This window comes from Bidens hawaiensis, unplaced genomic scaffold (genome assembly GCF_021521415.1).
Source record: "Bidens hawaiensis isolate Kalapana, Puna unplaced genomic scaffold, B.hawaiensis_p1.1 tig00003015_1, whole genome shotgun sequence".
NCBI lineage: Eukaryota > Viridiplantae > Streptophyta > Magnoliopsida > Asterales > Asteraceae > Bidens > Bidens hawaiensis.
This window is the reverse complement of record NW_027491162.1, coordinates 1,206,488-1,232,275: the sequence shown is the minus strand read 5'-3', so window position 1 is coordinate 1,232,275 and position 25,788 is coordinate 1,206,488.

Below are 25,788 nucleotides of genomic sequence, written 5' to 3'. Positions count from 1 at the left end.
GAGATTCACATCGACAAACAACTACACATCGTAGAAGAACCTATAGCAGTAACCGATTGGAAAGAACAAAAGTTACGCAGAAGCAGAATCAAGTTAGTAAAGGTTCAATGGAACTCAAGGCGTGGGTCTGAATTCACTTGGGAAAGAGAAGAACAAATACGCAAGAAATACCCACACCTCTTTCAGAACATGGCTTCTGCCAGCGACGACTCCTAAATTTCGGGACGAAATTCTCTTAACAGGGGGAAAATGTGACACCCGGTAATTTCCCAACCCTATAAACTAAGTAATCAACCTAATAATTAGGTGATTGTGAATATTATGCGCGCTAAATTAGAATCAGCGCGGGCATGTTATGTGCGCCCTGCGCGAGCGCGCCATGTTAATCAGCGCGGGTATTTTTTATGTGCGCCCTGCGCGAGCGCGCTATGTTAGTCAGCGCGGGCATGTTATGTACGCCCTGCGCGAGCGCGCTATGTTAGAACCACCGTGGGCATATGTTATATGCGCCATGCGCGAGTGTTTTGGTTTTATGTTTCCATAACTTTAATTTGTCTAATGGGTTGACCGTCCAGCATGATGCTAGGGCGGGTGCATCCCAAAACGTTTATGCGCATGCGGAAAGGGAACTAACCTCCCCGCATGGCGGGAACATTGAGAGCTAGTTTGTCTGAAGCTCCAAGATGGAATTGACTTCAACATAACTGATCACTATGTTGAAATACCAAGACCACCTGGAGAATCTACAAATGAAACTCAATGTCCCTAACTGCGAGAAGGTTACGCACCTACCCGCAGCAAAGAAATGTCCTTCACGCAGAAAGCTATGCGCACAAAGTCATACGCGCAGAACACTTAGTCTATTCTCCAGATGTAAGGAGATTATTCCCGCCCAAAAAGGAAACAGTTGCGTGTTTCAGAGATTTCTACTTTTTAACTGTACACTGACAAAAGCATCTGAAAAAGCATACTGTAACATGAAAAGTCAACTGTCAGCCACCCTACTCTCACCAACCACAGACCTGCATGTCCTGTCCAAATCAAATCAGAATCCACTCCTCCACTTTTAAATAAATAATAATAATTTCCATACTTTATCATCATTACACCTAGATATGAAAAGATTACAATCCCCTAAAGCAAGGGATTGTGTTCCCTAAATCTTGCCTATAAATATGTAACCCAAATTATCACCCAAACACACTTCAAACTTCTCTCTTAAGAACTGCAAACTCGCACTAATCATCTCCCAAGCATCCGTTGTTTTCATTTCCGATCCTGTTACTAGGTAAGCCGAGATTATAACCCTGAGATCTACTTTCCAACCCTTATATTCTCCTATCTCTTGATCTTAATATATATACTTGTTATTTAATCGTATTCTAGACCTTCAATTCCGAGGCCAACACCAAGAAAACCCGAATCTCGATTAATCCCTTAACAAGAACCACAGGTGAGTCTCACAGCCCCTATTTTCACTGTTTTCACTATTTTTAAACTGTTTTCGGGGCGAGGGACACGTACTGAAATAATGTTTTATCATGGTATACTTACAAGCTATGCAAGCGATTATGTGTTTAAATTATGTTTCATGATGAGCAATGCAAACGGTTATCTATGGTTTTCGATGTTAGTGCACCAGATTCGAGTAAGTGATCACTTTACCATTGGAACTCTAAGGGTAGGGACTGCTGGTTTGATCCGCCCACTCGTAGGGGTCGCACCTCTTACACAGACGAGTGCCTAGCATGTCACGGGGCAGTACTATGGGATTGAGCCCGCTCGTAGAGGTCGCTCCTCTTACGCAGACGAGCGCCTTGTTTTCCGGCACAACGTCCGCGCGTAACCCGCGGGACGGTATTATTCGCTCGTAGTGGCAGCGCCACTTACACAGACGAGCACGGTTTTTCAGAAGTGTCCGCGCGTAACCCGCGGGACGGTATTACTTATTTCGCACGTAGTGGCAGCGCCACTTACACAGACGAGCACGGTTCCCAGAAATGTTCGCGCGTAGCCCGCGGAACGATCTTATCAGAATATGTTATCAGAACTATGTTTTACTAAGCATGTGTTTCAATGATGCTATCAGAATTGTGTTTTAGAATGATTTTTATCGAGACTATGATGCAATACGAATTATCAAGTTACTAAAACTTGTGAACTCACTCAGTTTGTACTGATTCAAATGTTTTACGTGTCTTTCAGGAGATAACTAGGTAGCGCATGGAGTCATACTTAGAGCACCTCACGCTGAACATCTAAAACTAGCTTTTTGGAAGATTTTAGTTCTATCCCTTCGATGCGCGTGGTTGTTCCCGCCGCGTAAGGGGATATGGCGTGGAAATCTTCAACAGTTTTTATACTTGGATGTTTTTATGTAATTTTTAAACAATGTAATGTATTTGTATTAAACATTTCATGCGCAATGAAAATCTTACTTTGAATGTTTGCAATGGCCCGTGCTTAATTATCAATCCCCACTCGCGCGCGCCCGGCTGTTTCCGCCGTTCAGGGTCGGGTGTGACAACATCTCCTTTTGAAATTTCCCATCGTGTACTGTCCCCTGATATCCCATCATTTGCTCTAAGATTCTCAGTAGGTGATCAGTGCTGAAATTGATAGGGTTATGGTCGTCATCATGTAACTACAAGCATCGTCTGATCAATCTTTCAGTTATCTGTATTTCTTGTCTTGCAACTGTTACTTCTATTCTTCGACCAATTATATTATCAACCAGTCTTGCTGAGCGCCAGAAATCGAGTGAATGATTTCTATAAATGACTGGGCACTCTAATTTTGAGGTTTAAGTCAAGTTGGGGTGGTCTGGTCCGGTAAAAGCTGAAAATAAGCGGGTCTTAATTGTGTAAACCACTGAGTAAAAGATTGTCGGATCATATTTTTCCCGGTAAAGATTAAGGCATGGGCTTAAGTGGACAACAATAACGGTGATCGCAGTTTTTGCGTTTTTCTGAGCTTTAAAAATTAACCTATATGTTTGTTAGACTATAATTTTCCGATTCTGATCCAACTGCATTAGACTTTTTCAGGGACGGAAAAAGAGTAAGTGTGGGGATATTTGATATACATGTATTTATACATCTCGAATCCCGTGTAAAGTTGTGTTTCCTTAATGTTTTAAGTTCGTTTAAGTTTGAGTTTTGTTTATCTTTTATTAATTTAGGTTTTGAGTCAAGTTTTATATATTTATCGTGTTTTAACTCTTTTGGTGTCTTGCATGTTTTACTTAATTCTTTTTATCTTTTCATGCGAAGTTTAAGTACGTTTTGCTCGTTAATGATTACATGATTGTTCCACTTAGCGTTTCGATTTGTTTTCATGTTGATGTGATGTAAAACACACATGTTTTCCTAATAGTTTTTATGTTATTTTGTGCTTAAACGTTAACGATTATTTTGTTATTCTGGCATTAAATTACATGTTTGTGTATGTGATAGGTCCCATGCTGAAGAGAGAGAGAAAACGAGTCAAGTGGAAAAAGAATCAGCTAAAATGGAGCTAGGATGAAGCCGGTACGCAAAAACGAAGACAAACGAGCTGAAAGTCGAAAAACGTCAGAAAATGTCATGTTCGAGCTACGCGACCAGGTCATACCATTCAAGAAGCATGTGGTAGATTCCAACATGTCCCAAGGCTGCCAAGAATGTTCAAGAATCAGCTACCATGTCTATTTTGTCTTCTAGTGGGCCTAGCGGGCTTGTTTTAACGAAATTATTCAAGTTTCCAGACATCCCACACCTGCTCTAGAGGAGAAACCAAGGAGGATCCAGAGTTCTTTCATCCGGGTGTCCAAGGATCAATCGCAAAGGATTTTATCGCTCTAACTTTCGTTCCTTATTCATTATTTGTCATAGCTTTCCTCTTTGTTTTTAATACTTGTTTAGGATTGTTTTTAATAATGTTTCTAGGCTAGACTTCATGTCTACCTAGGTTTGATGAGCATGTTTGACGCTTGATTCTTGCTTTGGATAATTGTTTGATTATGGATTTCGTTATTTAATAGTAAAGACTTAATTTTGTTTTCATGATGCATATAAGTATTTATTATCTTGATTAATTGTTAACTATTGCTTCACATAGATCTTTTATCTTTTGATTGTGTTCTTTAGATTTAGGGTTTATGTTTAAATCATTACTTGGTGTTTTGATTATTGTGATTAATGGGCCCATTAGATCATAGAAGCTTGTTGATAGTTGGTTAGGGTTTTAAATGTTTTGCTAAATTCCAATAGCTGTAAGGTGAGGAGTTGTTCATGTGTCTTGGTCAATTGCATGCTAGGATAGTTAGTAACAATATTCTTGCTTATTGTGTTGATCCATGTTCATGATGTCATGTTAGCTTATCAAGTTATCTAGGGTTTAGTGTTTCGTAAGATTGCTTGCTGTAGATACTATTAATTAACCCTAATTGATGACTTTGCGGAAATCAATAATACTGATTGCTTAATAATCTAGTAATTGTTCTTTGGGATTTCATTTGATTCACTCAAAGGTCCTTAGGGTTTGTTAGATGAATACGTTTAGAAATCAGTTTCCATAATCATGTTATTTGTCCATTGCTTGATGATTGTTGATGCATGGGATTCTTACCTAGGTAGATTCCTTCTCTATTTGATTTTGATCTTGTGTTTGGTTGCTTGTTTCTCGTTTACTTGCTTATTTGTTTTCTTATTTTAATATTAGTTTTAAAATCCCCCTTAAAACATTAATAATAAATAGTCATGTCGTAAGTCGAGTCTAATTAGTTAATTAACGTAATTTATAGAGTCCTGTTGGTTCGATATTCCAGACTTACTTAGCTTAGTACAATTGACCGGTTCACTTGCCGGTGTTTTGTTTAGTTGAGTCTTAGGTCTAGTTTTTATTACTTGTTTAATTTAGTTAATATTTATTGACTGTTTTGAGCACATCAAGTTTTTGGCGCCGTTGCCGGGAAACTCTTGGCAATTGCATTATTTGCGTTAATTGGACTTAATTGCTACATAAGTGCTATTTGTTTTATTTTTGTTTGAGTCGCAGGAGTCTAATTTAAGTTTTAGTTTATTTTAGTTATTTTTAAGTATTCGAGTCTACTCACTTGGTCTTTTGCGTTTTTCAGGTTTATGCCACATCTTCGTTCGCAAGGACCGCCTCTAGATAATCTTGGATTTTCTCCGTTGAAGTCTGAGGCTAGTTCGTCACAAAAATCATCTCCTCTCAGTTCACCACCCGAAAGTCCTAGAAGTCTAGATCCAATGGCCGACAATAGGACAATTGCTGCTCAAGCCTTCGATGGCTTAACCGGAAACCAATCATGCATCGTTGTCCCCGCGGTCGACAATCCCAACTCGTGGCAGATTCCGTCATACGTCATGAACAACATCGTTCAAACTAATCAGTTTCATGGGAACGATGAAGAGGATGCGCCGGCTCATATTAACCGACTTTACCGCGTTTTAAAAACTTTTAAATTGCAAGGTGCTACTGAAGATGCAATTTTCTTACATCTTTTTCCTTTTTCACTTACAGGTAAAGCAGCCACTTGGCTTGACACTCAGCCGCCCAGCACGTTCACTACGTGGGAAGCACTACGTTCGGCATTTATCAAGAGATACTTCCCACCGGCTAAAGCGGCTGTTCTTCGAGATCAGATTCACTCGTTTCACATGGAGCCGGATGAGCAATATTGTCATGCTTGGGAGCGTTTTCAGAGCTTGCTGTCTCGATGTTCATAGAATGGTCTCACACCATGGGCTCTCGTGGAGAAATTCTACAATGGGTTGAACTACGAAACCCAGGTTCGGTTCGACACGGCCGCGGGAGGAAGTCTACTGGCTAGGAAGAATGTCGCCGAATATAATGAGATGTTTGAGAGCTTCGCTCAATCGGACCTTGCCGGTGTTTTGTTTAGTTGAGTCTTAGGTCTAGTTTTTATTACTTGTTTAATTTAGTTAATATTTATTGACTGTTTTGAGCACATCAGAAAACAAGTAATTATTGCTTACCGAGTCGGAATTAGTGGGCTGGTAAAATTAGGTTTAGGATTAATCGAATGCGATGAGTCGGTTTGATATTACTTGGAGTAATCAGTGGAAGGAGAGAGAAAGGGAAAATAATGTATAAACCGTCTCTACTCCCTCTTATATACCTTTTGAAAAGTGGGTTTTAAATGCTTTTTGTCGTTTAGTGAGTTAGTAGCTGTCAAACAGTATCATTATCCACTTGATATTTTAAAAACATTTGAAAACATCCAACTCTTTAATATTTAAGTTTAGCAAACCTTGCTCGGAAAAGTAAACTTTGCAAAGTCTACTCGGTATACTCCACTTACTCAAAGCTTACCCGATTATAAGTTAGTATAAATTAGAAGTTAAAATAAAGAAAGCTTAATTGAAATACAAGATTTCTTGAGAACTAAATCACAAGTAACATTAATCAAGTATAACACATCAAGCATGCAACCTTACTCGGAATCGGTTAAGATACCCAAATAATTTACATCTAATAACTACCTTGCTCATTTAAAACAGTTAATCACAAACCTTACTCGGTCAATTACAAGTTGAATAATCAGTCAAGTATACTTTAATACAAAGTATGCCCGATATAGAATACATTGTGCTAGGGATTTCATAACACAAAGTGTACTCGGATAAACTGTGAAATTACCTAAGTATATTAAGGGAACATTTGAACATTAAAAGTGTGCCCGGAATATAAAGTGTGCCTGGAAAAACAAGGTTTGCCCGGAAACACTTGTAATTTCAAAGAAAGAAACATATTCACTCTTAATCAATTAAAAACACAAAGCTTACTCGGTGTACTAAAACTAAGTTCACAAAGCTTGCTTGGTATATCATTCAGCATATAAGATGCAAAGCTTGCCCAGAACAAGAAATTCTTGTTAAAAGCTAGCTAAATCACATATTCATCTCAAGACTTCAAGCTTGCTCGGGAAGTTAGTACAGTTGTGTACTCTACCCGGAAAGTGTAAACACTTCAAAGCATGCCTGAAAATCAAAAACATATTCCAAAGTGACTAAGCTTGCCCGGAAATGTTATAAAACATCAAACCTTACCCGAAATTACTTAATACACTATTTTGTGTTCAGGAAGGTTAGAAAACATCAAACCTTACCCGAAAATTCATATTCAGACCTTTTTAGGCAAAATGCAACACTTTTTGACTTAAACCACTTTTCAAAGTATATTTTTCATTAAAGATAATAGTTTAAGAGCAAATAGTGCATTTAGAGATCAATTTCAGTTGTATTTCTCTTCAAAAACAATTTCTTGTATTTCTGAAAAGATCTCAAGAATGGGATCATATTGACTCAAGAATGGGATCATATTGACTAAGTAGCTTTCTCAATACTTCATTCTCAGCATTATTATGACAACATAGATAGGTTAACAGCAGGTCTAGACTTAGCATGAATTTCATCTCTTTGGTGATATGCTTAAGGTTCATTTAGTAGCATAATACATTAATGGTCAACACTGTGCTAGGATGCCTCATATCTCTTCTCAAAGCTTATTTGGCTTTCCCCAGATCACCCCAATTTGACTCCAACCTCCTGTATTTGGTCAAAATTTGTTTTTATATGACAGAACTTATTGGATCTTTTTGTATTTTTGATTTTCAAACATATATAGAGGTTGAACGTTGGAATTACTGTTTAATTAACAAGCCTTTCATTCAAGATGAGACAGATATAGTCAACATCTTTGTAGTTCTAGTTGTAACCCTCTTGTTTGATAAAATATTTAAAACACTTATCAACTTTCGGTTGATTTATTCATTCTTCCCCTTGTTTTTGATATTTTCTCAAATTTTCTTAAGCATGTTCTTTGTCATATTCAAAGATGTTTCATTTTTGGTTGACCAAATAACAACAGGCTTGTGTATGACTGGGTAATCACTTTTCTGCCTATCATTTGGAGAGATTTATCTTGAGACATGCAAAGACAACTATGTATCTCCACATAAAGATCAACATATTCATTATGTTTATATCACCTTGGATTTTACACATCATGGGAAAGCAACCATACTTGTTAATGACTATACTAAGTGTCTTTTCAGCCTATTAAATCCATATGATTGGCTATGTAGACAATGTACTATCATTTCCCACATTAAATTCAGTTTAATATTCAATCACCCCAATTTCTCTTAATTGGCTGGTAAATGGCTATCTTGTTTGACCAAAAGTAGTCAACAGGACCAAACATATATGTGAATATATGTCCTTTCAAAGTCAGAGTTATTGACATAGTTTTAAGTGAAGAAACAGAAAACAAGTTGTAATTGCCCCAAATGCTTTCAGTTTCTGGTTAATGGTTATCCTTTAAATCTATACGGATTATAGGACCAAACATACACAAGTGTATGTCCATCTAACTGGGCAATTGACATAATTTTCAGCAAAAACAACTACTTGAGACTTTTCTTTAAAATCCTTCTTTTAAGCTTCTTTAAAGCTTGAATAGAATAGTCTTATCATATCTCTACACCATTAATCAACTTGCTCATATTTTGACCAAAATAAAGTGATTATGCAAAATTCATTAGAAAATTCATTTTATCATTTAATTTTGACATAAAACTCATTTTGACACAAACATTTGTCAAACATAATCAATTCTTAATCAAACATAATATCATCAAGATAAGCAGACCGTACTAACATACAAGGTCTAGCCTATCCTAATAATATCAAAGGATCAGATAAAGTACATAATCAAGCAATTAAGCAGTGATTTCAGATAAGCTTACAAATCAAGTAATTCAAAAACAAAAACACTCATCCTAACACCACATACACACATCAACTGACAAACATGCAAAAAAATCAATCATATCAAAATTTGCACACATAATAAGTTAAAGCACATATCAGTAGTAACATAATCAAGCATATTCACTTAACCTTCATTATGTGAAACCTCTAACAATATAATCAGTTAGAACAACGAGGCACACAACTAGGCACACATCCTTAATCAGATTTCATCAGAGTTGATCATTCCCAGGGCTTTCAAAAGAAAGTTGAACCTGGTTCTATCAAGTGGTTTGGTGAATTGGTCTGCCAAATTATCACTTGTATCAACTCTTTGCATTTCAATCAAACCTTTTTCACTACAATCTCTTATGAAGTGATGTCTGATTTCAATGTGCTTAGTCTTAGAATGTTGAACTGGATTCTTAACAGTAAAATATGCAGAAGTATTATCAATAAGAATAGGGGTATTCAGAAAATTCAAACCATAGTCCAGCATCTGGTTTTGAATCCATAGAACTTGTGCACAGCAAGCAGATGCAGAAATGTATTCAGCTTCTGCAGTTGAGATTGAGAGAGTGGTTTGCTTCTTGCATTGCCATGACACTAGCCTGTTACCCAAAAATTGACATCCTTCTGAGGTTGACTTTCTGCTCATGTTACAGCCCTCATAATCACTGTCTGTGTAGGCAATCAGATCAAAAGATTGATTCTTTGGATACCAAATTCCTAAGTCTGGTCTTCCGTTCAAATATCTAAAAATTCTCTTCACAGCATTCATATGGAAGACTTTTGGATTTGATTGGAATCGTGCACACACACATACATCAAACATAATATCTGTTCTTGTTGCCAGTAAGGTACATTAGGGATCCAATTTTGGCTCTATATTCATGTTCATCCACAGGCTCCCCCTTTTCACCAGCAATCATATTTTCTTTTGTATCCATTGGAGTTGAAGCTATTTTGTACTCATGACAATTGAACTTATTCAAAATGTCCGGCACATATTTGGTTTGGTAAATGAAAATCCCGTCAGCTTTCTGTTGAACTTGCAATCCAAGAAAGAAGTTCATTTCTCCCATAGAGCTCATGCTGTATTTGGATTTCTTTACCCCTTCAAATTCCATAGACATTTGTTCATTTGTAGATCCAAAGATGATATCATCCACATAAACTTGTAATAGAAGCAAATCTGATCCCTTTTTTGTAGAAGAGTGTCTTGTCAATGGCTCCTCTTTGAAAACTATTTTCAAGAAGATGATTTGACAGCTCATCATACCAAGCTCTAGGAGCTTGATGCAATCCATATAGGGCTTTATTTAACTTATACACCTTGTTTGGATACAAAGGATCCTCAAAACCTGGAGGTTGAGCAACATACACTTCTTCATGAATCTTGCCATTTAGGAATGCAGACTTAACATCAAGCTGGAAAACCTTAATGTTCTTTGAGGCAGCATATGCAAAAAAAATCCTGATAGCTTCAAGTCTTGCAACAGGTGCAAAGACTTCCTCAAAGTCTATTCCCTCCTCTTGAAGGTATCCCAGTGCCACAAGCCTAGCTTTATTCTTAATCACCAAACCCCTCTCATCCTTTTGTTTCTAAAAACCCATTTAGTTCCAACTGCATATCTGTCTATTGGCCTATCAACAAGATCCCACACATGTAAATCTCTGAACTGTGCCAAATCCTCCTGCATTGATTCCACCCAACTATTGTCTTTTAGTGCTTGAGCAATGTTCTTTGGTTCTATTTGGGAAAGCAGGAGTATAAACAAATATTTGCAATTTCAGAATGGCTTCTTGTGACTCTTTCATATACATTTTCAATGATGTTTTTTCAGAAGGATGATTTTTCTCAACATAAGGGGTTGGAACAATCATATCAGTAGACACATTTGTGTCAAGATTTGATTCATTGAGATCTGGTTCTTCAACGATCAATTCAGTTTCTGCATCATGAAACTCTGGTGCTTCTTCATTATTCTGTCTTGAAGTGGATGCACCATTGTTTTCCAAGTTTAGTCTTTGAAACAGATCTTGAAACCTTGCTGTAGTGACAGCTTCTTCATTGTTTGGTTGGTTGCATGAGCTTCCCTCATCCTGAACTAGATCATTGTTTGTTTCTTCATTTTCTTGATTCAAATCTACATGATCTTGTTCTGGACTTTGATTATTCTCCTGATTGTTGTCTTGAACTTGTTCAATAATATCACTTGAGGGGACTTTTACAAACGTATACTACTTTTCTTTACTGGCAACCTTCTTCCACAATTCTTCCAAGTCCAATGTTTTCTTCTTTTTCTCTTCAATTACACGGGTCTTGTAGAATAAGTCATCAAAGTCTTCAGGATAAATCTTGAAAGACCTTATCAATTTCTCATGATCAAACAGCCATGCTGCACCATCAACTGTGTTGAATTGATTTTCATTAAAGATGATGTCAGATGATTCAATAACACTCAAATGGTCTTTCATATACACTTTGTATGCTTTTGAGTGTGTAGAATATCCAACAAAGAAACAGTCTAGCGATTTTGTCTGAAACTTGTTCAAATAATCTCTAGTGTTTAGAAGAAAACATTTGCATCCAAAAGGTTTGAAAAACTTGATATAAGGATTTCTGTTAAAGAAAATCTCATATGGAGTTTTGTTATGCCTTTTGTTGACAAGTACCCTGTTCTGAACATAGCAGGCTGTATTTATAGCTTCAGCCCAAAATGTAACTGGTAAATTAGCATCTACTAACATGGTTCTTGCAGCTTCAATCAATGTTCTGTTCCTTCCTTCTGCAACACCATTTTGTTCAGGAGTTCTAGGAGCTGAGAATTGTTGATTTATTCCCTTTCCTACACAAAATTCTTCCATAACTCCATTTTTGAACTCTGTACCATTGTCACTTCTCATCATTTTAACCTTCTTGTTCAGTTTGTTTTCAATCATTGTCACACAACCCTTAATCAATTCTGCAGTCTGATCCTTTGTACTTAGGAAATAAACCCAAGTATATCTTGAATAGTCATCAAAGATCACAAGACAATATCTTTTCTTCCCTATACTTGGCACACTCACAGGACCAAAGATATCCATCTGAAGTAATTCAAGTACTTGATCAATTGAATTGATGAGCTCTGTCTTATGAGAGGATTTGTGTTGTTTGCCTTTCTGGCATGAACTACAATGATCTTCCAATTTGAACTCTCTTGTAGGTAAGCCAATTACATGCTCACCTTTGACAAGTCTATTCATGTTCTTCAAGTTCACATGACACAATTTCCAATGCCACAATTTTGACTCATTTTCAGTGGCTTTGGAAACAAAACATGCACCTCCCCTTGAAACAGCTTCTTTCATATTCAACTCATATAGGTTGCCATTTCTTGGGGTCATCATCATAATCATTTCTGGTGGGATGAAAAATTCCGGTTTTAGGATGAAACAATGTAAGTCATCAAACCCAACTTTGTAACCCTTATCACACATTTGTGAAATGCTCAGCAGATTATAATGTAGACCTTCAACATAAAACACATTATCAAATGAAACTTTTCCATTTGTTAAAATTCCCTTTCCAACAATCTTTCCACCATTTTCATCACTCCCAAAAGCCACAGGACCTTCAAATTTTTCTTCATAATTGACAAGTGACCTCTTGTCACAGGTCATGTGCCTAGAACAACCTATCCATGTACCGTATGTCATTTAGAGGAGTGGACTGTTCCTTCACAAAAGAAAGAATTTGATTAGTTGAGTGATGAAGAGCAAGCTATTTCAGCTTGCAACTCATCAACTTGAATTTCAGTGGCAGCATGGGAAATGAGTGTTGTTGGTTCAGGATCTTCATGAGTGACTTCTATATTGTTTGAATTATCTGTTTCATAACCACACTCTCTTGGGGTTTTAACAAATGAGGTTGAGCTTAGACATTCTTCTGATGCAGTGTCATACTCTTGCACCACATAATCTTTCTTTTCTGAGTAATCTCTTACATCAGCAACTGTCTCCACCTTAGTTTCAACCTTAGGTTTCCAAAGGAATCCTTCAGGTTCATAACCATGTTTCATCAGAAACTTCTCATCACCAGTAAGTTCAGTTGGTTTCTTTCTAGGAAGGACACCTCTGATTCTTGTCTTCTCACTATCTGGTGTTCCTTGAGAGCTATCAGATTTGACTGATTGTGTATCACTTTTGGGAATGATTCTCAAGGGCTGAAAGTTCTCTTGACATTTCTATCATGCTTCATAGGAGATTTACTCCTTTTAGCTTGTTCAGCCACATGTTTCTTGGCTTTTACTGATGGCTTCAGGCTATCCTCATTCAATGCTTCCTTCTCATACACCTTTCCTTTTCCTAGGTATTTGTCATACTTTTGTTTGTACACAACAAAGTCTTGTCCATACATTGTTTTATCTGGGACATAAAAAGGCTTGAATTTGAGTCTTTCATTACAAGAATATGTGTGATGGCCATACTCATCACATTTCTTGCACCCAACCTTTCCTTTGTATGTTTCATGATCACTTCCTTTTCTGAACCTTTCACTTGGTCTAGGTTCTTTGACACCAATTGTCTTCTGATTTTTTAGACTATCAAAATTAATTGAGAAAGGAACAAACTACTCAATCTTGATGTCTTGTCTTTCAGTCTTGCTCTTTACAAACACAACTTTTTGCATATTCAGTGGTTCTTCATCTTGACTCTCTCTGTCTTGATTGCCTCTTTTCATATTCTTCCAATGTTTCCACTTCCCCAATGTCAAAAACCTCATTAATTGAGAAAACAGGGTAAACTGGGATAAAGTTCTCAGTATTAACTTCTTCAGTTTCTCTTTTCTTTTTGTTTTTACTTATCCTCTCCAATACATCAATACTAAGTGGCTTGACTGCATTGTAGCTTACCTTATTTCTCTCACATATATAAAAGGATACATGTTCTCTTCTGATTCTTTCATTCATTTTCTTCATCTTGGGTGTCACTGGTGGAAGTTGTGGCAGTTTCTCAACTGAATCAGGTTTCTTGTACCTTCTTCCTCTTTCAGCAGCTTTAATCTCTTCATCAGTAATTTGAACACTCAAATCACTTAAATCATCTTGATTCAAATCAACAGAATCAAAATCATCTTCAAAGACTTGAACACCAATTGACTTGTCTTCTTTCACATCTTTCTTTACCACAAATTCTCCTTCTTCATTCACCTCAACATTCTAATACAAATCCACAAACTCTTCTTTGTCTTGAAAGACATCTTTGAATTGTTGTAGATATGCATTTCTTTTCTCTTTATCAACTTTTGGCATAAAGTTGTTGTTGAATGGTGGTGGTACTGCCTTGTATTTGTCTTCTTCTTTTACTAGGTTTAGAATACCACAGATGTTTTATGTGGAAACCAAGTTCTTCAAGAATTCATTCTCAACTTGCAGTTTTGTGTTCTACACCTTTTCTTCAACAATCATTTTCTTCAACCCATCTATCTCAGTTGTAAACCTTTTATGAGCTCTATAACTAATTACACAGTCTTCTTCCAAACTTTTCATTCTTTCTTCGCTTATCAGCTCACTTGCCTCATACCCATTTATAATACTTTGTTTCTTAAAACACTCACTTTCTAGCTTGCCTACTTTTGTTTTCAAATCATTGATAATTTCATTTAAATCAACAGTAGGAGCAGAGTGTACCTGAGATGTTGATCTAGCTTTTTTCTCAATCAAGGCCATAAATGCCACATTTGCTCTCTTGATGTCATCAGCAATGTCTTCTTCATGATTGCTCCAGTCAAAATTACCCTAATGCTGTGTAGTTACAGCCACATTTCCTTGATTTCTAGGTTGGTTTTGATTGGTTGGGACTGAGTTATTTGGAATATTTTGAAGGTTTTGGTTGTTATTTCTTTTGAAACCTTGATTTTGTGGCACAACTTGATTGTGATTGTTCATTTGAGGCTGGAAGTTGTTGAAATTCGGATTATAATTGTTGAAGTTGTTGTTGTTGGAATTGTTGCTTCTCATCTGGTTTTGCTGATATTGATGCTGCTGGTTTCTTGGTTGATTTTGGAATTGGTTCATTTGATAGTTTCTTGGCATATTACACTCTCTTGCAAAATGACCTGTCTGTTGGTAGTTATAGCAAATGGCTTTTGACTTATCAAAACCAATTATTTCATTCGGTCCTGATAGAAGTGATCTACCAGTCCTATTGTATAGCCTTTTGCTTCTAAGAGCTAACATGGCTGCTTGCCATTTCAAATCCATATCCTCCAAATCATCAGCATCTATCTGCTCAAGTTCATCTTGTATCACACTTGTATGAATCAGATTCTTTGAAACAAAAGCATTATATGATTCTGTAAAACATTGAGAATAAAGCTTGTGTTTCACTTCCTTGGCCATTTCCACCACTAGTGTATGGTACATGCCCATTTGCCATGGAGGCAGAATGATTATCATCTATCAACTGGACATTGAACCTTTGCTGGTTACTATGGTGACTTGTGCTACCACCAACAAAAGACTTTGGTGTGTCAACACCATGCTCAACTGGTTCTTCAATTATGGGAATTTGTTGTTGGTTTTTGGTTGACAAGTTACTCATGGGTGCAATAAGAGCATTAGTGACCTGGAAACAGGACTTCTCCTCTTTGATCATCTCATTTTCAATCATTTCTATCTCTGCAGCCTGAAGGAAGCACACTACATCATCCATTTTCAAATCATTGAAATTGGGCTTTTGAAGGATGAACTTGCAGGCAGTGTACCATTCCTTAGACATTTAGTTGAACAGCTTGGTATTCAAGTCATAATCAGTCATGACATTGTCAGTGGTTTTCAACTTATTCACAATTGCTAGAAATCTTTCTAGAATTGAGTTCAATCTCTCTCCTTCCTTATACTTAAACCTTTCCAGCTGTTGTTTAAGCCTTTGCTTTTTGATGTTCTTCAACTCTGTGTTTCCCTCAAACATCTCAAGGATTGCATCATACATAGCCTTTGCAGTGGCATATTGTGCAACTTTGGTCAATATTTCCCATGATAGACCAAGCTTTATCATAGCTAAGGCCCTATCATCCACTTTCCTCATTCTCTCACGCACAGCTGCCGTTGCAGCTGGATTTGCACCCTCAGTGGTGTCTTGAGGACCATTTCTGATTGAGTTCCACATATCAACATCATTATAGCAAACGGCTGCTTCAAACAAGACCTTCCATTTTGTGAAATTTTCCTGTCCATACAGTCTAGGAATCTTGTTAGTAGACACTTCTTGTTCTAACCAAACATTTTGAAAATCAGAATCAGTTAATTTGAAAAACAGACTTTAAAAGCAATCAGATCTGAGAATCAGTTGTTTAGATCTGATAAATATGGTGCGAATAGAACAAGATTAAGAGATAAAAATTCAAGCTTTAATTAAAATAAGGAAGAGAAAACACCAAGATGTGTGCCCGGGATCATTTTGTTCTAACCAGACATTTTGTTCCTTCCGGGTAGGCTTTGTAGCAATATGACTTTCCGAGTAGACTGTGTGCTCTGCCTTCCTTTCAGTACTTGGTAATATAGATGTGTGCCCGGGATCAGTTTTCGGGTAGACTTTACTTAAAGAGTATTTTACCAAGTAAAATACTCACCGGGTAGACTTCAATCTTCTTGACTTTATCAGACTTTTCCCGACAAACTCTTACGAGCAACCTTGTTCTTCAATGGTCCCTTCAACTCTTTACTATAAAATAGCTTATTAGCAAAGTGTGCCCGACAGCACTGTTCCTTGCTAGAGTTGAACACTGCCCGATGTAAATTGAGATATTCCATTGTTCATCCAAGCCTTCTTGGACCAATGTATTATTAAAGAATACCTTGCCCGGTCTTCCAATCATTTGGCTTCATGAGCTTGGTTAGCCAAAAGCTTACTCGGGAGTAAACCTTACTTGGCTATAAAGAATAGACTTGCTTGATAAAGTGATCCTTGCCCAGGTATATACAAACTAGTGAACCTTACCCGGTTATACACAAATTTGCAAACCTTGCCCGGATATCCACTAAAGAAGAATTCTAGAAGATAACCTTGCCCCATACTTAGCGAATTCTGAGGAGATTGAGAATATTCCAATCTTCCATATATCTCTTTTAGGTAAAATATTTGACTCAACAGATACATACACCGCGATATCTTTCTTCATTCCCGGCCACCAAAACATGGTACGAAGATCGGCATACATTTTATCCGCACCGGGATGAATAGAGTATCGTGACTTATAAGCTTCATCAAGGATGAACATTTCAAGGTGAAGTTCAGTGCCACACGATATCTCGTCGTATAAGTTACCCTCGGTGACGGAGACGTGTTGTGCGTCGAAGATGCGGTATTGGAGGTCAGATTGGATGGTGACACAATGGAGCAAGACGGATTTAACATGACTCTTACGACTAAGAGCATCGGCCACGAAATTCGCCTTCCCAGCGTGGTAGAGAATTTCACAATCGTAATCGCTTAACAATACGGCCCATCGTCTTTGTCGCATATTGAGGTCCTTTTGGTCGAAAATGTGCTATAAACATTTATGGTCGGTGAAGACCACACATTTCGTGCCGTAAAGGTAGTGTCTTCATATTTTCAAGGCAAACACGACCACACCAAGTTCGAGGTCATGCGTCGTGTAATTTTTTTCGTGTACCTTGAGTTGACGCGAAGCGTAAGCAATGACCTTTTTTCGTTGCATAAGAACACAACCAAGACCTTGAATAGAAGCGTCACAAAAGACAACAAAATCGTCGTTTCCCTCGGGAAGAGCAACGATTGGAGCATTGCAAAGCACGTCGTTAAGAGTTTGAAACGCTTCCTCTTGATCGGAACCCCATTCGTAAACCTTCCCTTTGTGGGTTAGTGCGTTAAGAGGTAAGCAATCTTCGAAAAGTTGCGATAAAACGACGGTAATACCCCGCTAAACCAAGAAATAAACGAACCTCCGTTGGAGTGGACGGGGTCATCCAATTTTTAATGGCCTCAATTTTAGCTGGATCAATGTGAATACCCTTTCCGTTAACGATGTGGCCCAGGAATTGAACTTGCTTTAGCCAAATATTGCATTTGGAGAACTTAGCATAAAGTTGTTCCTTTCGTAGCAAGTCGAGAATGGCGCGCAAATGGTCTTGGTGCTCGGTCTCAGAATTAGAATAAATTAAGATAACGTCGATGAAAAAAATCACGAACGTTTCAAGTTAGGGTTTACAAATACGATTCATAAGGTCCATGAAAACGGCGGGAGCATTAGTCAACCCAAAAGGCATAACACGGAACTCAAAGTGGCCATAACGAGTATGGAAGGAGGTTTTGGGTATGTCAGCTTCGTGGACACGGAGTTGGTGATAACCCGAACGGAGATCAACCTTAGAGAAACATGCGGCTCCTTGGAGTTGATCGAAAAGATCATCAATACGCGGAAGGGGATAACGATTCTTGATAGTAAGGTTGTTGAGCTCACGATAATCGATACACATACGAAGAGTACCATCTCTCTTCTTAACAAAAAAGACGGGTGCGCCCCATGGAGACGAACTCGGGCGAATAAAACCCTTTTTCGCGAGTTCTTGGATTTGGTTAGAGAGTTCTTGCATCTCGGAAGGTGCAAGACGGTAAGTTGCTTTGGCTACGGGGTTTGCTCCGGGTACAAGATCAATACGAAACTCCAGTTGACGAATTGGAGGGAGCCCGGAAACGTCATCGGGAAAGACTTCGGGGAAGTCGCGGACAATCGGGATGTCGGAAAGTTTCTTTTCTTCATCGGATTTTGTGGTGACGTGGGCTAAGAAGGCGACATACTTCTTGCGTAAGTAACGTTGTGCTTCGAGGCACGACATGAGGTTTAGCTTTGAGAAGGGTCTTTCTCGCACTAAAAAAAGTTGGTCATTAGAGACTAAACTATCAAAGACTAATAAATCAGTCTCGAATACATTATATTAGAGACTGATTTATCAGTCGCTAATTAAATTGGAGACTGATTTTTATGTGACTAATGTTAGCGACTGATAATCAGTCGCCAAAATCCTGACACCTTATTTGAGACTAAATTTTAGTCCCGAATATGTTTAGGAAATATAAGATTTTGGAAGGAAACTTATTGGCGACTGCGTTTCGGTCCCACATACATAGTAAAAATTGTCGCAAATGTACGACGACTGATATTCAGTCTCTAACACGGATGAAACATATTAGAGACTAAAAATTAGTTCTCAATATTTATAAAAACGAATCTAATTAGGGATTGATATTCTATCTTATATGTCTTTTGTATATGTAAGGATCAAAGATTGATTTTCAGTATTTAAGTATTTGACACAAATTAAAGCATTATTAAAAAAGAAACATATTTTGAAAATCAGTCACAAAAATTATATAAGTGACCTTTTTTAGAAATAGTAATACTGTTTGATATTTAGTCTCTAAAGTTGTATATGAAAGAATAAGAACTAATATGATTATTATTTATAATCAATTGCTAATTTTTTAACATCTTCTTTCAGACTATAAATTAGTAAAAAATATGTCGGCAATACAATGATTTTGAGGGAAACTTATTTGTGGATGCAATAATTATAGACTAATATTCTCTCTCACAATCTTATAATCAATGCATATTCTACTATTTGAAAGAAGTATATTGAAGACAGAAACATATTCTTAACATTTTAGACTCCTTATTAGGAACTGGTATTTTGTCTCAAAGGACCTTATTCAATCTGAAGTGTTTTGTAGACGAAAGATTAGGGCCCGATATTTACTTCTTTATAAAAGACGCATATTCTACCATTTTAAAAATATATTAGACACTAATGTCATTGATGGTAAATTATTTTCATTGGTATTTAATAAGCGTTAATGATGGTCGGTTAGAGTCATTAATGACCCGTTAGAGTCAATAATAGCCTGTTTGAGATGTTGATGGTCATTGGTAATAAATTATAATAAATGGTGGTTAATAAGAGCCAAAGATATCCGGTTAGGACCATTGACGGTCAATTACGTCCATTTATGATCAACTCAGGTAATATTGGGCAAATAGATTAATGATATAGTTAACTAAAGTCATAGATGTTGTTGATAGTTATAACATTATTATGGCCAATTGGGATCGATGATGATCAATTATAATCAATGGTGGTGGTTGGTTAGAGTCACCAATAGTCAATTTGGGTTATTGTTGGTTGTTTATGACAATTCATTATTAATTAGGGTCAATAATGGTTAATTAGAGTATTTGATTGTCAATAATGGTCAGTAATTACCAATTAGAGTTACCGATTACTAAATAATTAAATAGAGTCATTGGTTATCATTTAGGTCTTCAAATATCATTTAGTTGAATATGGCTATTGATAGTCAGATAGGGCTAATGACGGTTAGTTATTGATGGTCAATTAAGGTCGTTGATGATGATAGGATCGTTAATAATAGTCCATAGTTATTTAACTTTATCACATAAATAAATAATTATTTTATTATTATATTCCAATGTAATTATTATATTTATTTAAGCATATATATTAAAAATAAATATATTTTTAGCATCATTTAAAAAAAAAAAACTTCCCACCCAAAATTTTTCATCCTTCACATTTTTTCATACTCCCGCTCACACCCTCCAACCCTAAATCGATTTCACCTCTTTTTCAGTTTTGTTACTTCCGTTATGCTCAGAGCCGAGTAATAGAAAGGATGAAAGGTGGATTTGCATCTCACCATTTGGTGTTCACACTACCGATTTATTGGCTACGCCGCTCTGCACCACCCACCGAAAATCCTGGGATCTGGGTATGTTATGCTAATTTTACTCGATATGACTTTCAGACTTGATCTGTGTATGTTTTCTATCTCAACTGGTTGGTGATTTTTTATTACTTGCGGGGACGTAACCCTCTTAGCATTCCGATAAGATGCTTTTTATTTGTTATGAGTTGTATTAGTCTTCATTGCAACTGAATTAGCGATCAATTTTGGTTTTATTTCCAAAGAAATTTCTTTCCAACATTACTTCGATTGAAGTTAGCTTTTGTAGTTAATTAGTAAAGCTATAGTCTCAGAGTAGTCAAATTTTACATCTTTGAATCAATTGGTTCTCTGTGTGTTCAAGTAAAATTTATGAACTAAATTCTTAAATTCTCTGTGTTGTAATTTCTTATTAAAGGTCACACTTAGTGAAGAAATTGTTGATGATGTACTGCTTCTGCACATAGCAGGACACACTTTCAAATTAATCTTTTGATTTTCTTTAAAAATCTAATATTTTTTTTTTGTTTTCATTCGTGTTTTCTTTATGTTATTTTGGATCTTTTTATTGAGAATAACTTGGAACAACAGAGGTTTGTAATCTTAGTTTGGAGAAGATTAAATCAAAGAGACCATCGCTTTACGTTCAAAGGTTTGCACTCTCAAATCATATTAAAATGTTATTTTTTGTTTAAACAAAAACTATCTGATAGAATGCCACATAGAAATATGGTTAGCTAATATCTCCTTATTTTTGTTTTCCTTCAAGCAACATCCTCGTATCCTAATAAGAGTTATTTTCTCATGTTTAATAACTTTGTTTATTAATTTGTTGGTACTATCCATTCAAAAAGAAATATTGTTAAAGGTGCTAATATGATATAAGTTGAATGATTCGGTCTAAGAAGATGAATTATTGCCTTTGTATATATAGTTGTGTTATGAAATAGTTTTTGCTTTCCAGTTTGATAATTTACTGATTTTTTTGCTGATTAATATTTAAATAAGATATTTTCTTTTCTCTTTGTTATGAGCAAAGTGGGGCCTTTTAGGAGTCACACTAGAATCACACAAGAAGTAGGAGTAAGATGTAATTTAGGAAATATATTAATTTTTTTTATGTAATTTGGTTTTCGAATGTAAGATTTTGAATAAATTTGTAGAAAGTTGGGCCAATAATTTTTTTGTTTTTTTAAAAGTGGTTATGTATTCTTGTGTATTTGCCTTTACAGTTATGTACTAATTCATGATTTGGTTTAAACTTTGGCAGATGATTTGATATCATATTATCATACATCATGGTGTATGATAGGTCAAATTGTGAATGCTACTTTAAGGCTCATAGGTGGCAGAGCATGTTTTTAAACTTGTACTTATAGGCAATACGGCCAAGGAGGTGGCAGTATGTTTTTTAAACTTGTACGTGTAAATAATATGGCCAAAAGGGAGAAAATGATGAAAGACTATATTAGAGATCATCATAACTAAAGCACTTTCATTTGGATAATTCGGATGAAGAAAGAGATCATATAAGAAATCATGAGAAGTGAAGCATTTTCATTTGGATAATTCGAATTAATTGTTTTAGGTTTTGTTAAATATTACTGTTTTAGATTTAGGAAAAAAATGAGTATTTATTGTGTCATGTTTTGGTTAAGCGAATATTTATTGTTTTATCTTGTATAAATTTAATATTTTTAGAGAATTAATTTTAGATTTTAAATATATATTTGAGACTAAAATTTGTTGTCTAGTGCAGATTTTTAGACTTTAAAAACAACATCCGGGACTAAAGTGATACAATGTATGAGATAGTCCCCAAAATAAAGCATATTAACGACTGAAATCGAGTGGCACTGGGTACTAAATCCCAGTCTTTAAAGCATTTATTGGAGACTGATTTGATATGAAATCACAAGTATAACGACATGTATTGGGGAACATAGACTTGTTTAAACGGCTGATTTTTAGTCCCTAAAGTTAAAGATTAGGGACTGAAATATTATAATAATGAGACTAATTTGCAGTCACTAAAGAAATATTTTTGGGACTGAAATTATGTGGTACTGACGTTTAAAATAAGGACTAAATTTTAAATAAATCAGAGACTAACTATTAGTCCTTATTGGCTCTATGCAATAGGAACTGATTTTTAGTTACCAATACCACTATTTAGGACTAAGCATATGTTGCTGGTTTGGGACTGACAATTCAGTCCTTGATAACCATTAGGTACTGATAAAGGAGCTCCAAGAGCGTTTAGAATCACGCCCCCATCGATAGGGATTCGAATGAGTTTCTCGAAACATAAAATTTCGTCATGGTGGAGAGAGGGCCAATCCATACCGATGATAATGTCGAAGCTTCCCATTTGTATATGGATAAGGTTGATAGAGAACTTCTACCCATTGAGAGTAATCGTGCAATTTCGAATGACGGAGTCAATAGTGCTTGAACTACCATTTGATATCTCTACCGTAAAGGGCTTAGATAATTTACTACAGGGCACATCAAGTATGTATTCAAAATCAAAGGAAATAAAGCTCCTATCGGCTCCCGAATCAAATAATACCGAGGCATGGTGCTTATTAACTAGGAACGCACCGTTCGCCACATCATTCGAGTTTCGGTCTTGAAGAGCAATGATGGTGAAAGCTTGTCCTTGAGTTCCTCGAGGTGCTTGGGTTTGAGAGGTCGAAGCTTGGGGTGTTGGAGCTTGATAGGCTTGCATGACCATGGGTTGAGCTTGAAGAGTTGGAGGAGCCATGAGTCGGGGTACTTGGGGTTGATAAGTTTGCACTTGATAGGCTTGGGAGGTGTAGTAAGGTTGTGGTGCAATATAGGATTGGTGAACTTGGGCGAGTCGAGGACACGCGTTGCGAAGGTGATTTGTGTCACCGCAATTGTAGCAAGCCCAAACGGGGTTAATGATTGGACCACGAGGGATGGCTCGGTTGAGGGGTTGGTTTGTCGATACGAACCGCGAGGGAGCTGCTTGCACACGAGGTGCTTCTAGAAAATATTGGGTGAGGTGGCCGAATCGGCGACAATTGGTGCACACCCGACAAGTGGCTTGGGCCGGGTGGTGGCGTTGTCAAGTGTTGCAATATGGATGTGAGCCGGTGTAGGGCTTATTGTTTGGAGGGGCTTGTTGGGCTTATGGTTGGGCTAAGACATAATTTTGGGAGTTGGGCTTTCTCTTGTTATTGCGGTAGTGGGATGAGTTGTTGTGGTTGTTATTCTTGGAGGTTTCGGGCTTAGAAGATTCGGGCTTAGATTCCTTAGTGGGCTCAAGTGTGGGCTTATCATTGGGCTTCTTAGAACTCTTCCGCGTCATGGTCCCGGCCTTAACGTGGTTCTCGGTGAGGGCACCGGCTAGAATGATGGAAACATGGAGGGTTTGAGGGTCACGACTTAGGATGAAATCTTGGATTTGCATAGGCGAACCCAAGATTTACTTGTCGATTGCACGTTCAATGGGAGTGACCATGTGAGGGATGAGAAGGCTCAGTTCCTAGAAACGATCGTTGTAGACGGTTTCATTACCACTTTTTTGTTTCAAATTCCAAAATTCCTCTTCCATCTTCCGAAGCTCATGTTTCGGGGAAAACTTCTTGAGCATGAGTTTCTAGAGGTCATCCCATGGCAAGGCCATGGAAACCTCGGCGCCAAGCATGCGCTTCTCACCGTTCCACCAGTTTAGGGCATTCTTCTTAAGTACGCTTGAGGCGTAAGTGGTTTTCTTGTCCTCGGGACATTCACAATGGAGGAACACGCTCTCCACTTCTTAGAACCATTGGAGGAGAATGGTAGCACCGTCTATACCGAAGTATTCGGGGGGGGGGGGTTAGCACCCTTGAATTGCTTGATGGAGCAAGCAATTGGGTTCGGAGTTGTGGATGATGTTGGAGCATTCACAGTTTGCAATTGAGAGATGATCGTTGGGAGGGCTTCAACGATGCCCTTAGAAATGCGGGACGACATGTTGCGGCCAGAGTTGCCGGTGCGACGGTTATGGTTGATGAGGCGAGAAGACATACTGCAGGGGTAAAAGGTGTAAAATTCGTAAGACTCGGGTAAATGTCGCAAGTAAAGAAATTGATGATATATAGTTATCGTGCATTGAGATTGGGATTGTGTTTGAGGTTTAGAATTTCATTACTTAGGGAAAGTTGTAATTATACAAGTCTTGTTTTTTTTTAATATTATGAAAACATATCTTAAAATGTAAATGGATTCATTTGTTGGTTAGGGCTTCATGAACCGCCATGGGTCCTTCCAACAAAATGAAAAACGTTGAAAACTTAAATAAAATCATTTCAAAATCAAATTGAGGGGGCTGTTGAGGTAGACAATTGAAGTAAATCGGAACCACCCCTTATTTACATACTTCTCCCATCAACTTCAACAAAACACAATACAGAAAAACCAAGTTTAGCCACGTATCACCGTGAATTCGGTTTATAATTTAAGAGTGTGATCGTCAAATGACCACATTTGATACAATGAGGGCAGTAGATTCGGTTTCGTTTGGTGTGATATGCTTTGGCTTAATAAGTTTCACACCCTTACCGAACACTTCAGGAAGGCAACCGGGTCTCGCGGTTGATTGAGACATATGTGTATTGCACTTCCTTAGGCTCGCAAGCATTGGTGTCAATTGTTCAGTAAACAAGTGTGTCACTCTTACAGTTTACTACATATCCATCACACGAATCTTCCTCAAGGAGAGGGGAGTGAAAAGACATGATTTCTTAAGGAATTTCCCATTTTTTTAAAAATCGTCCTAAACTTTTGAAAAACAATTTTGAGAGTGAGGCACAGCCTCGGATTAGGCGTGTGCTTTTGTGTACAATTGTTTATGATGAACAATATAAATATGCTAAGCTATGTAAAAAATTTAAACAAGTAGGGTGCACGTATATGAACACGTATAGGGACCCTAAGCATGCTACTAGGTCGTTACGTCTAACCACTTATCTTATAGCCTTCGGCTCTGATACCAATCTGTCACAGCCCAACCTAAGGAGGAACATGCTGGGGCGCGACATTGATTGTATCATAGCTCAGAAGACACTAAGTAAAGTACACGTGTCAATATCTAAATGTCGGTCCTAATAATCACTCAATACCACAAAAGTGTCATAACCCACATAATAAATGTGTCGACAAGAAGATTAATGACGGGTTGCTAATTTGCGAAAGAAATCTATTTATTAACGGTGGAATCAGAAACAAACAGAGTAGTTGCTTA